Source organism: Triticum dicoccoides, chromosome 7B (genome assembly GCF_002162155.2).
Source record: "Triticum dicoccoides isolate Atlit2015 ecotype Zavitan chromosome 7B, WEW_v2.0, whole genome shotgun sequence".
Lineage (NCBI taxonomy): Eukaryota > Viridiplantae > Streptophyta > Magnoliopsida > Poales > Poaceae > Triticum > Triticum dicoccoides.
This window is the reverse complement of record NC_041393.1, coordinates 2,690,504-2,705,035: the sequence shown is the minus strand read 5'-3', so window position 1 is coordinate 2,705,035 and position 14,532 is coordinate 2,690,504. Positions and strand designations below refer to the sequence as shown.

General features: G+C 45.1%; 1 long non-coding RNA gene across 1 annotated transcript; it reads left to right on the top strand.

Moving 5' to 3' along the window:
* The first annotated feature begins 1,418 nt into the window (after nt 1-1,418).
* LOC119336472 lies at nt 1,419-2,931 on the top strand. Its single transcript, XR_005162527.1, has 3 exons — nt 1,419-1,526; nt 1,625-1,663; nt 2,809-2,931. It is a non-coding gene; the product is annotated as an uncharacterized LOC119336472 (long non-coding RNA).
* Nucleotides 2,932-14,532: the final 11,601 nt, after the last annotated feature.

Sequence of the window (14,532 nt, the reverse complement as noted above, 5' to 3'; positions counted from 1 at the left end):
TCAAGAGTCATGACTACCATGTATGGCTTGAGCGGATAATGCCTATGATGATTCGAGGGTATGTCAGAGAGGATATTTGGCGAGTGCTGGCGGAGTTGAGCTACTTCTTCCGTCATCTTTGTGCCAAAGAACTAGATTATAAAGTGGTTGCAAATTTGGAGGAACAAGCACCTGAGTTGCTATGCAAGTTAGAGATGATATTTCCGCCAGGTTTCTTTAATCCGATGCAACATATGATCTTACATCTCGCGTGTGAGGCTAGAATGGGAGGACCTATGCAGTTCCGATGGCAGTATGCCCTGAACGGGAGTTCAAGCATCTTCGTGGGAAATTTAGATACATTAAAACTGAGCATCCTTCCAGCCCTCTCAGGCCATCAGCATTTCTATACGTTGGATCGTCTCTTTTTGGCTTTTTTGGCCGTCCGATTCACTCTTAATCCCACCTAAATCGCACGTAGAGGCTAAATCACGCATACAGGCTGGGCTAGCCTTATCGGGCCGCTGCTCCGGTGGCTTTTTTGGTCGTCCGACATTCAATTGGGCCTATTGGCGCTACTGGGCTTGTATTTGATTGTCTGGCCCAGTTCCCCTGCTCGACTTCTCTCCCCGAACTCTCTTCTCTTTCCGTCCGCCTGCGGGGCTTCCGGGGTGCTGACGCAGGGGAGGAAATCGCACGCGCTTGACCGCTGGCGGGGCTTGCGCCCAGGAGGTGCAGTGGAGGGTGAAGAAGTCGGAGCCGGATCTGACGGATCCTCGCAACGCTTCAGGATCCGGACCGCCTCTGTCGCAATTAACTACTTGGGCTTCTCCTTCATTAGGTAAGTCTGAGATGCATCCTATTGTCGAGTGCATCGTCGGATCTGAGCGCAGCCGTTGGCGTAGACTAGATCAAATGGATATGCAGATTTCCCTGTTGGAAGGGGAGAGGGAGATTTGTGGAATGCTTCGTGCCGCGGGACCATACCCAAATGACGGAGGAGAATTGCTGGAGGCTGGAGAAAACAATGGGGAGAAACACCATTCATAGTAATTGATGAATTTGTGTTCTGATGATTACTAGAGCGTACTGATTGCTTATGTACCGCATTGCATCTGCAACCCCTTTTCAGCACATTACAACGATTTTTTTATGTTTCTCCCCATTTTTGTATCGTAGGTGTGATTTGGTTATTGTAGTGAATGGGAGGAAGGAGAAGATTGCCTCCGGCCTCCTGGTCCCCTTGGTGGCGCACCTCAAGGCAACCCAGGAGCAGATTGCCAGGGGAGGCTACACCATCCTCCTCCAGCCTAATCTGGAGGCCGGTGCACCATTGTTCACCAAGGGCACTGTTGAGAGGTTCATCATCTACTTGTCAATCGTCTTGTGTCTGTTTAACTGTTGCCAACGGCGATGGCTCATTTTGCGTGGTTGCTTAGTGTTGGCAGGTTCGTCCAGCACACCGGAGGTCCTGGAGCGGATGACAACCATCGCGTCCAAGATACTGCAGCTCGAGGAGACCATCGCCATTCAGAGCAATGAAATCTGTAAGTGGAGGATATATTATAACCTGTAAAATAATGTGTACATGTTCGGATAGTAATAATAGCATAACAGTGACCTGTTTGTGTTTCGGATTTGTTAGGTAGAAGGCCATGATGGGAAAGTGGTGGACTCCATGAAGGTACATTACTGATGATCTAATTTCTGAATTTTGCGTTGCAGTCATAATATCTGCAAAAAATCTTCAGCAATTCTTATTTGTAGCTCAAAATCCACTTCTGATTATGCAATACATCCTCTCCAGTCTCCACCTCTGCGTGTTGATGTCAAATCCCTTCTCCAATGTAACCAGACAATCCTCTTCATACAAATTTGCAAGCTTTGTTTCTCAAGTCTCCACTCACCCGCATACAATATTTCATTGAATTTGTGAATTTTCTCCTGAACTAATAGAGCCAGTTGTAGGTCAAAATGTTGTGATATGAGGTAAAGGAAATATTTATGGAGGGGAAATTTACTTTTACAAATCCCATAGATTATCTTTATCTAAATCATGTGGTCCATTTTCAGTTATGAGTAGCAGTAGTACTACATGAAGATTATGAATTTGGTACGATTGTTTTTGCTCTTTAATTCATCAGTACCTGAGTACAAACTCAGTATCTCACTTTTACCATGTGATGACACGACAATCGTGGGGCGAACGTGATTGAACCTTATAAGATGGCCTCAAGAACACAAAGATCTATTTCATTTTATTTCCCCGGCCCTTTTAAATACTTATGCCAAAAATTTAAGCAGAAAACAATGTCTGCTACAGATACCTGTAAATGTCTTTCTTTAGAACGTCTAACCTTAGTATATAATTCCTGGAAATAAAACTCTAATAACTCTATTTGCGTTAAAATTTAGACATTATTTTTTAGTTGTCGAATAAGATTTCACAACAGTGGTAGCAATAGTTCAAACTTGCAATAGCTCTGTGTCAGATGGAGAAAAGCAACACAAGGACGAGCATGCTAATCTCAACTTTTTCAATAGTGTTGCAGTAAACATGGTTGTTCCCAGTTGAACGGATTTTATGTTTTTTAAGAGGATTCAAGTTTCGTCTTTTATATGTGTACTCATGCAATACAATTTGATTGAATCGTTACTGAAATTTGTTTTAGTACTAATGCATAATGCATAACTATGTAATGATATCTAGCTTGAACAGCTCAAGTATGACGCACAAGATACATGCTGCGTATGCTGATATCTTATGCATTACTTCACATTAATTATAGTTATCACTTTTGATCTAATACTCTCTTTCATCTTATACAGGATGTTACTTGCTATATCAGTTATGTTGTCATGACCGGGAAGTTTTCTTTTCTTTACGCAACGCATGTGGTTACTGATTGGTTGACATCTCAATTTGAACCTTATTTTATTCCTGCAAGTTAGCAAACACCATTTTCCATGCTGGTTTGTTTGGGTAAGTCTTTCCATGTATCAAATGGAAAGTCACATGTCTGCCACATTCTTACATATATCTTTCAGCTAAGTTGTTCTTTACAAAACAAGCAAACAAAAATGAAAATATAATTACCACATATCCTCGTTGCTGCTCGTACGTAGTATTTAGTAGGAGTATATCATTACTGGATATTGCCACTAATTTAATCCTTGTTAGGACTCTTGTCCTATGAATGCGATGCCTCCACAAAAAATGTCCAGGTGCACTAGGCTAATTTAATTCTTCATTGTTTCCAAACATGGTGGCCCATTGGTAGAGGCATGTGAAGATCTAATTTATGCACCATGTATACAATCAATTTCTTATTGCCTATTATCCAATACTGATTAGTTGTATTAACTATCTACATTGTTGTGTATGTTGTTATACCAAGCCACTTTGTATATGTGACCTTTGCTTTTACCGAGTATATATGAGATTTCATTGGGTTACCGACTAATGGTTATATTTAGGCAAATTCATTATCTTTAATGCGGTCATATATTTATCGAAGTTCCTACCATTTCATTGTACAAATAGACGGGCGCAGCAACGCACGCCGTCAATTATCTAGTGTAAGAATAAAGCCCGCATTGAAGCCTCCATAGCCGAGGCATACCTGAACAAGGAGGTGGCCACGACCACGACAAAATACTATCATGACAGTATTCAGACTAGGTTAAATCCAGCTCCTCGTTACAATGAAGAACCCACCAGTAATGTTTCCGACCTTAGCCTCTTCGAAGGCCAAGGTGGCAAAGCAAGTGGACCGAAGCCCAAGAACTTTTCACCTACTGAGTGGTCGACTATTATGATCTATGTCTTGACCAACATGGAAGAAGTGCAACCGTACATAAAGTAAGTGTAGAACACATTTATTGACAACTACTCACTAGTCTTGAGTTCTAACTCGAATTCTTCCTATTGCTAGGGAATTTCAGAACGAATTCTGGAAGCTACCACGGCCTCCTAGCGATGAAGAATCAGCAGACCTTCTTGAAGATACCAATGCTGATGGCGGTTTCATTTCTTGGTTCTCAACAAAAGTAACTTTTCTAACTTTATGTTACTTCAAGTTGATCTTACTTGCATGTAATACTTCCACTAATGAACCAGACAATTTCCTATTAATCTTGTAGGCATATCAGGAGGTTGATATGGATGCCAAAGTGAGAGAAGTAGACAAAGGTTTTGAATACGAGGCCAAGTCATTTAAGGCTTACGACATGAATGGGTATCGCTTCCACACTGATAAACATACGCGTGAGAGGCCCAACCGAAGGTCAATAAATAGTGCAGTCTATTGTCTAGGGATAGATGGACGTCACTACTATGGAACCATCGAAGAAATTTATGAGTTGCAATATTGTGGTTTACAAGGAGTGAAGCCCATCGTATTCAGATGCAGTTGGCTCAATCCTGAGAAAGTGAGACGAACCCCTAGTATTGGCTTTGTCGAAGTTGAACGAGCATCGAAATATGCAGGAAATGATGTCTATATTATGGCTCAATAAGCTATACAAGTGTTTTTTCTCCCATACGCATGCACATCTACGGAATATTTCGATCTCTTGAAGTGGGATGTCGTGTACAAGGTACCCCCGCGTATCAACGTACCTACCCCAAACAAGGACGATTACCATATAAACCCTAACACATACGAGGGAGAGTTCTTTCAAGAAGCAGACACTCACGAAGACGAAGATGATGCAAAGGAAGATGATGGCGTGCATCACGAACATGATGCTATGGAACATGAGGCCATGGATGACATGGAAGTAGATAATGCAGAGGACGAATACAAGGATGTTTCTGACCCTCGAGATTTGGCATTACTTATGCGATGGCACATGGGGCTAGATGAGGATGAGGGCCCCCCTGAAGACTTCGAGGATGAATGTATGAACGGGCGTGATAGCGATGATGAAAGCCCGGATCCAAATGTTGCACCTAATATTGACCCTTATTTCTAACAACTCCATGTGATCGTGTGAGAACTCTATGTATGTGTGTCACAAGTCTATGTATTCGTCTGTGTAACAACTCTATGTATTCGTGTGTGCAACAACTCTATGTATTTGTGTGTGCAACAACTCTATGTATTTGTGTGTGTAACAACTATATGTATTATTGTGACAATTCCATTTATTCTTCATATGTGATATATTTATTGTATTTACATCAAGTTGTATCATCTGTACTAACTGGTTTGTTCTTCTTCGTATCAGGTGATTGAAACATGACAGGTAGCAAGAAGATTCCAAAGGAAAGTTTGAAAAAAAGTGAATGATCTGTACAATGATCAACCTGCTCGACCGGTGAAAGCGGTGGCCGCTCTTTCATCAGTTGCCACAACTGCCAAGAAGGCCAAAGGATTGGCGGGTCTAGACACCCGTCCGGCAAAATGTGCGAAACAAGGTCGAGTACCACACGGGGGAGGAGTAGGAGGCGGACGAGGAGGCGGACCAGGAGGGGGAGTAGGTGAGGCAGGAGGAGGAGGTGGACAAGGAGGGGGAGTAGGTGAGGCAGGAGGAGGAGGCGGGCGAGGAGTACGTAAAGCAGCCCGGAGTAGAGCACCTCTTTTTTCTCCTCGACCCTCTGATGCAGTGCTTCATCGTGCTCAGGAGGAGGAAACAGAGGATGGGGATGAGGCATGTGAGGAGGAGGACGAGGACGATTTTGCGGAGGAGGTGGTGGAGGACGCGCCGCCGAGAGGAGACTGGTTGTTCGTCAGGTTTCTGAGGGTGGGGATGGACCCTCATGGGTGACAGAGCACCACGAGGTGAGTGGTTCGCAACCGAGCGGTTCGACTATCAGCACTACTTCCAGAGGGAAAGTGTGGCTGCGTGGTCCTTCAAAGCTTCCAAGACGTCCATATGTGCATAGAGACGTGTTGATTAAACAAATGGGAGAGAAGTAAGTGGTTATCTCGACTCATCCCATATAAATTGTACCTTTTGTCATTTCCTCACATATAATATGACTTCACTCTTTGAAATGCAGAAGCTTAGTAAAAGGTGGTGAGAGGCGTCTGCCACGGTCGCCGAGTGGCATCATTGGGGGTCTTTGTAGGTTAAATTATCCTGGACTGGTCACTTTGCCGAACGGTATCATTGAGCCAGCTTGGTCATGGGATCACTACAAACTTGCACGGGATTTTCTGGATATGCGTCAGAGGGTTTTTGATAACAGAGCCATGCGAGTGGTCAACGATTTCTGGGTAAGTCCTTTCAAACACCTAAATGTCAATACCAAAAGGTTTAAATTTGCTATAGTCATGATTTAACCCTTCTCACATGTATGCATGTTTGTATGATTTCTATACATGCATTGAGGGTCAGAAGGATCTTGCAAATGTGGTGGTTGAGAATATTGCCAAGAAACTAGTCCACGACATGCACTATGAGGAGCGCGTCCGGTTAGTGGTCAAGTATCACGCGGACTATCTCAACCATAGGATTTCCAAACAGGAGGCTCGAGGGACGCATCTTTCACGGGACAATTACTTCAAGGCAAGTGACGATGGATGCTTGCTATTCCCTACACTACGGCAAAATTAGAATCCTTACTAAGATGTATTTGTTTAATTTACAGGTGATTCCTCGGTGGTGCGCTGACAAACGTCCGTGCTGGGAGAAGATCGTCGAATGGTGGACAGATCCAGGGTGGCAGGATGAACAGAAAGTAATATCTAAACGGCGTAAGTTGATGGGGGGTCGAGGACACAGTCAAGGCAACCTCACCATCCCAGGTGTCGTCTCAAAACATGTAGGCAACCACATCCTTTTCTTTTCATCATGTTCTTTTTCATTTGTGAGCATTCCCTTGATTGTTTGGATCACTTTCTTTTGTAGAAAGAAGACACTGGCAAGGATATCACTTACTTCGAGGCATGGACCATCAAACGTACCAAAGACGACAAGGACAAGGACCCTCTCCACCCGAAGATGGACTGGATCAGCTCTAAAGCCCGGTCAGATGGAGAGAACTACACCAAAAAATTGAAGGAGACGTACGGGCCTGACGTTGATCCTCACGTGCTACCGTTTGACCCTCTTGTGGCCATTGTCGTGGCAGGCGGTAGACCGAATGGCCGGATGGTGGTTCACCACGATTCTGTCATAACCTCCTCCCTTCCGAGAGTCAACACGCTCCGTGCTATGAGTACTGGCTCTACTCCTACCGTAGAGCGTCACGTACCACATTCCGTGAGCATTATTGAGGATATTCAGGTCAGTGCTTCTTCATTGATCCTTCATGGTCCTTCTTCATTGATCCTTCTTCATTATTGAGGATATTTGCATTTCAACATGAATGACATTTGCATTGCCATATTAGACTCGACTGATTGACACCGAGAAAGAACGAGATGAAAACCGGGCCAAGCTGAAGGCACAAGATGATGTAGTGAAGTCTTTACAACATATGGTGGCCAATCTTTATTCCATGCAAGGCCAACCAGTGCCAGAGATGCCACCGACGCAGAGTGGAACATTGTGAGTTTCGTTCAAACTATTTCTATCACCATTTTCGGCATTACCATATGCATTCATCTCACTATTGGGTCAATCCATCACAGCTCAACCCATCACAAGGGTCGAACAATGTTCCGGTAGTTCCACCTCAAGTTGGTGGAGTTGGGGCAGCAAAGGGAATGATGCCTTCTAATGTTGATGTTATCACTCCGGATGATGGAGTTGGGGCAGCAAACGGAATGATGCCTTCTAATGTTGATGTTATCACTCCGATCTACAAAATCGCGTGAACTTCATGTTATGTTTGAAACTGTTCCTTGTATGTTGAGAACTCTTGCATCTTGAGACTTGTAAACTTGTGGTCTATTGCTTTTATGCACTATTGCTTTTATGTGGAATGTTTTTCAGAATCAATCATTGCTTCTTTTGTTCAATGATGCCTATATATGACATGTTCTATGTGTGATGAACTATATGCTGCTGCTGTATATGTTTCACTACAGGAAAGCAACAGAAACAGGGGAAAAAGGCTCCTGGGCACACCATTGCCGAGGGCGGCTCTCAGCAATGACTGTGAAACTGGACCAGAATGCACCCTTTACCGAGAGGCCTCTCGATAAAGTAAAATAACCTGACACCTTTACCGAGAGGCCTCTCGGTAAAGGGCAACTTTACCGAGAGGCCTCTCGGTAAAGGAAAAAGAATTGCCGACGGTGACTCTCGGCAAACTATTTTCACAGCTTTTAGGAGAAGTGACGTGGCCCTCCCCTACTGGCTGAGTTTGCCGGGAGTCACACTCGGCAAAGATAGAGTTTGCCGAGAGTTGCGCTCGGCAAAGTTGGCCCTCGGCCTGCCCGCCTGGCCCCATATGTCAGGAGCTGACACGTGTCAGCATCCTACTGGCTCTCCTTGCCGAGCGCGGCACTCGGCAAAGATGGCCCTCGGCCTGTTCGCCTGGCCCCACATGTCAGGAGCTGACACGTGTCAGCCACCTACTGGCTCTCCTTGCCGAGCGCGGCACTCGGCAAAGATGGCCCTCGGCCTGTTCGCCTGGCCCCACGTGTCAGGAGCTGACACTTGTCAGCCACCTACTGGCTGTCTTTGCCGAGAGGGGCACTCGTCAAAGATGGCACTCGACCTGCTCCCCTGGCCCCACGTGTCAGGAACCGCCGTCACCGTCTGCTATCCGTTAGCTACTTTATTTTGCCGAGTGGTACTGTTTGACTCTTGGCAAAGTCTTTGCCGAGTGCCCATGTTCTAGCTCTTGGCAAACTCCTGTTTGCCGAAGAGGTGTACGCCGGGTGGCTTTTGCCGAGGGTGACACTCGGCAAAGGCTTTGTCGGCGGTTTTCGACCCTTTGCCCAGTGTCCGTGGCACTCGGCGTAGCCCAGAATTTCAGTAGTGTTATTTCATAATTCTCATCCAATGGTTATGCATAGAGTTAGACCTGCGCACCTGAATGATTCTTACTATATATATTAATCCTGCAAATACCTATTTAATACTCATGGCAGTACGCGCTTTTTCATCATTTCAGTTGGAATCCTAACAATTAAACCTCAAGAACTTAGATCGATTTGATAAACATATTTTCAACGAATTGTTTTTCACCCAAAAAAAGAACAACACTGTCAAAGAAAATACCTAAAATCTAAAAAGCGGCCGGCCACCAACTAACAGAAACGGGCGGCTGGGCTCACATGTGTGATTTTTTGTCAGCTAGTGAATATTATTGTTAGCATTAGATGCGTATAGACTAGTCTGGCAATAGATTCATGCACATTTATTTTAGCGTCTTAAATTTTTAAAAAGTCATATCTTCTAAACCACATGTCGGAATTCAAATCCGTTTTCACCGTTGGATTCATCGTGGCGAGATCTTCGAAACTAGATCCCGCATGGATATGTTTCGATGAAATTTTTTTGATGCCAATTTTGGTGCTATATGGTGCAATTAAAATACTGCATTGTGCAACTTTAGTACTATATGGTGCAACTTTTTTAAACCAACTTTGAAGCTACATGATCTAACTTCATATGAGGTTGCAACCTACCAACCATAACAACTTGACGTGCAACTAGTCTACTACCCGACCAACTATCTAGTAGTGGATTGCAAGCCTTGTGCCTACTTTGGGCCTCCTTCGACCCGTCCATCACCGAGCTCCGCACCATGGTTGTTGTCCTCCTCCGCAAACTCCTCTCTCGGACGACATCCTCCGACTCTGGCCCCTCCTTTTCCCTGAGAGCCTGACCGCGCTCAAGTTCAACCTCCTCAACGCGTTCGACAGTGCCGCAGCAGACCTGACGGAGCTTGGTATAATCAGGAGTGTCTTATATTTAGCTACTTTGTGCTCAGTTGGCTTGTAATATAGTCTAGTTGCACACATATTGATGTTTAGTTGGTTTTGTAATGTAGTCTAGTTGCACACACATTGATGTTTAGTTGACTTATAATATAGTCTAGTTGCACACACATTGATGTTTAGTTGGCAGGAAGACTAGTTACACACACATATACTCAGTTGGCTTGTAATTCAGTCTAGTTACACACACATTGATGTTTAGTTGCCTTTAATGTAGTCTACTTGCACACACATTGATGTTTAGTTGGCAGAAGGACTAGTTACACACACATATACTCAGTTGGCTTGTAATTTAGTCTAATTGCACACATACTGATATTTAGTTGGCAGGACACTAGTTGCACAGACATATGCGTAATTGACGTGGCAATGTAGTCTAATTGCACACACATTGATGTTTAGTTGGCAGGATTATTGACACACATATGCTCAGTTGGCGCGGCAATGTAGTCTAGTTGCACACACATTGATGTTTAGTTGGCAGAAGGACTATTGGCATACACATATGCTCAGTTGGCGCGGCATGTAGTCTAGTTACACACATATTGATGTTTAGTTGGCAGGAAGATTAGTTCGTCAAAATATTTCCATGTGGGATCTACTTTTGAAGAGCACATCGCGAGGGCTTCAACGATGAAAACGGATGTGAATTTTGACACACGAATTGAAAGTTATGGCTTTTTAAAATTTTAAAATTATAAAATAAATGCAAACAAAGACATGCACATGCATATACATGCACAGGAGAAGATGCATATGCTGTCATTTAATACGTAGCAGGAAAAAGAACTATTAAATGACTATTTTAATTAAAAGAGGAGACAAAAAATACTTAAAATGGCGGGCCACTCGCTAAGCATCCTGGGCGGCCGTGCGCCCACTAGATGCGTCCAAGAAAATATATCCGTCCAACTATACCTGACTATGCTATGTGATGTCCTGAATATTTTTTTGAGGGGTGATGTCCTGAACTTACATATATGTTTTCATTACGATGCATTATACATAATAATGTGTATGGGTGGAAATCCGGGGCCAGCGGATCATCCCCTTGACTCGTACTGATGATAATTTTTTTACTCTACAAGAAATTGAACAAAAAGCTGCCGAATTGGCCTTACTTTAGACATGCATGTCAATTACTAGTTTACATAAAAAAATACATGTTGAACTAACACCAGAACGTTAATTTATGTATGATGTATTATTGCTTACACGTATGCATGTAAGTTTGATACATAAAACCGTAAGATAATCGTAAGTGAAAACATATACATAATTTGTCTCTGACTGCATACGTAACACAAATCAACCAAACAAGTAACAATGACTGTGGCAAAGAATGACACATATATAGTGCTTGTAGTTTCAAGCACAAGAGGAAGAAAAGTAGGCTAGCACTCTTGGCTAGGTATTCGCTTTGGGCATACGTGAAGCGACTGAAAACGATGCAGTAGGTGAATGATCGCATCCCACCATCTAGTTTGTCCAGCGCAAAAGTTGATGACCTGTAGAGAGTCTGATTCCGCCTCTAGTCTAATGTCGGGTTTTATTCTTGTTAGCAGGTCTCTCAGTGAAATTAGTATCTCTCAAGAGAATCCAGTCCTCGTCTGAAAGAATATGTATGACCATAGATATTCGATAAAATCTTGAGCTGAATGAGTCGACGTGAACAAAATAGTTAGGGGGAAATCACTGTGAACAACTATACCTGCTCAAACTAATGATCATGTCCCTAGCAAGATGTTCACGTGAAAGAAGTAAATAAACCGATAAATAATGGAAACACTTTTTAATAAAAGCATGATCAAAGGACTTCTTATTGGTTCTTGGAGGCAAATAACAGCACATCCGCTAACATCAATAGCATTGTGACGGGCAACTTGTTTCTCATCCAAATTTAAACCACAAACATCTTATTCCAATACAAAATATTCCATCTCTTAAGAGAAGCCATAAGCCAAATTTTAGTAATAAAATAGCAAGTTACATCGCAGTAGAAAGGCCATCTTCGTTATCCCACGCAAGACAGTTCCAACGTGCTGAATTGTTTGGATAGTTGGGGGAGGAGGTAATTCCTCTGTCTAACTCTAGGTACCTTAAATTGCCGAGGAAGTGCTTCTCTTTTTCATCTTGGGCTTCTGGATTCTGCCCTCAGACTGAAGGTTCACCTTGAAGCCATCAGAGACTTCTTGGATCTTGAGCGCCTCTTCAAGTTAGCAGCATCAACAGGAGCCTGAATATTGCTTTCACGGTTCTTGACCTCAGGAGAAATAGCACTGATAATAACAGTGGGGAAACATGTATCGGAATCCTGGGCTGGGCACACTTTCTTGGGCCTATCCCCCCCCCCCGCGTCGTCTCCTCCGAGGCGACCCGGGGGTAACCCTAGCCGCCACAGCCGCGCTCCCTCCTCCCCCTCCTTCCTCTTCGCCGCCGCCTGAGGTGTGCTCCGGTGCGCGCGCTCGACACCGATGAAGGTGGCGGCGGGGATTTGGCGGCTGCTCGTCTCGGGCAGGGTCTCGGCACGCGGGGCGGCGGCCTCGGCAGGTGAGGGTGGGGTGGCCCTGGCGGCGGGCCGCCTTGTTGGCGTGAGCTAGGCGCCCCCTCGGTCTCGCGGGTGACGAGGTGGCGGCGGTCGGCGGTCGCTGGTGTGCATCCCTCCCCGCAGGTATGCCACTGATGAAGCCCATCCCCTCCACCCTGATCTGCTCCTTCCTTTGCCAGATCTGGGTCCTGGTGGCTTAGGCCGCTGCTCCCGGTTGTTGGCTGCGCGGATCTCGTCGGGTGGGGTTGGATCCGGGGGAAACCCCTGGCCGGCGCGACGGTCACACCAAAGGCGACGCCTGGGGCGCCGTTCCCTCCTTGGAGGTTGTGGTGTGGATCCTCCCCCTCCTTCCGTCCCCTGCTAGGTGAATGCCTAGGTCCCCTGCTTCGGGCGGCGACGGCACGTCCGTGTCGTGTTCCTTCTTGAAGGCACTGTCCGGGGATTGCAGGAGCGGCGAGAGAGTTTGGTTGTGGGTGTGATGATGGCGCGGCACAGCTTGGTTTCTTCATAGGTTGCTGGCTGGAGGGTCCCTGACGAGGTCGCCGGTGGGTCGATGCCTGCGAGCCTGGGCAAGAGGGGATCGGGTTCCCCTCTTCGGTGACAACGATATACCTTTTGGTGGGAGCACTGTGCTCCGGCGAATCCAGCGCTGGCCTTTGATCTACTTAACGCTGCTTCCCTTGTTTCTATGACTGTGGCCGGCAGCTCTCGCCCTTTGGTGTGGCTGAGCCGCAGACGAAGATGGTGCTTGTTTGTAGTGTGCCCTGGGCTGGCGGTACTGCTCTAGTCTCTTCTCCTTGCAGTTTGGAGGCCATCCATTTGGGTTCTGGGGTGAACCGAGCCGCCGTCTGCCGGTACGGCATCCTTCGAGCCAGGATGAAGGGGTAGGGGCCCTTTGCAGAGGCAGCAACAGATGGTGGTCTGGTCCATGGCTGGCTCCGAGGGTGGCTGTGATCTCGAAGCTTGCGCGGTGGTGCATTCCTCCCAAGACCCTAGTTTTGTTCTGTTGGTGTAGGTCGCCCAGTAGGGTCTTGGTAGCAGCGTGGTAATGCCTTGGCTCACTCTGTTATCGCCTTGAGTTGTTTTGCTTGAGTTCCTTGTATCCGTCGCTCGGTTTCCTTTTATTTGCGTTGTAAGCGGTTGTCTTTGTAATCCTGGCCGGTTGATGACTTTGTTAATTCAAGTCGGGCTCTTCTTGAGCCTTCGTTCCAAAAAAAACTTTCTTGGGCCTGGAAATAGAAACATATCAGCTCTTTCACATCTGTCCCCAGGCAAGGATTTGTATCGGGGAAATTAATTTTTTGGCAAAAATACTCTCTGCGAAAATAGACTTGACTGTGCCTGAACTTGTTATGTGCATATATGTTTTCATTATGATGTATTTAGACGTACTATTTGCATGGGTGGCTTAACGTAGGCATGAAAGTCATCGAAATTAACATGCCCCACCAACATAGGAACGTGAATTTGTATCCTTCTAGTACCCATGTATGTATACATTGCATACATGGACCATTGCGGTGGGTGGCGCGAAAACTATACAACAATATCTGAACCGTAAGTGAGTATGTGACATCATATATAATTTGTCGCCGGCTGCATATAATAACCCAAAGCAACCAAAAGTAAAAATAGTAGCGGTGGCAGAGAACAAAAACATGTACATGGTGCTTATGGTACATACTTCGGAACGCACTATTGTGCTTTGCTAATCACCGGTGTGCACCACAGGACTAGATGTCCTCAAATCAAAGGAACAAAAATTATGGTACTCAAGAAATGCATAATTTGTCTCTGACTGCATACGTAACACAAATCAACCAAACAAGTAACAATGACTGTGGCAAAGAATGACACATAGTGCTTGTAGTTTCAAGCACAAGAGGAAGAAAAGTAGGCTAGCACTCTTGGGCTAGGTATTCTCTTTGGGCATACGTGAAGCGACTGAGAACGATGCAGTAGGTGAATGATCGCATCCCACCATCTAGTTTGTCCAGCGCAAAAGTTGATGACCTGTAGAGAGTCTGATTCCGCCTCTAGTCTAATGTCGGGTTTTATTCTTGTTAGCAGGTCTCTCAGTGAAATTAGTATCTCTCAAGAGAATCCAGTCCTCGTCTGAAATAATATGTATGACCATAGATATTCGATAAAATCTTGAGC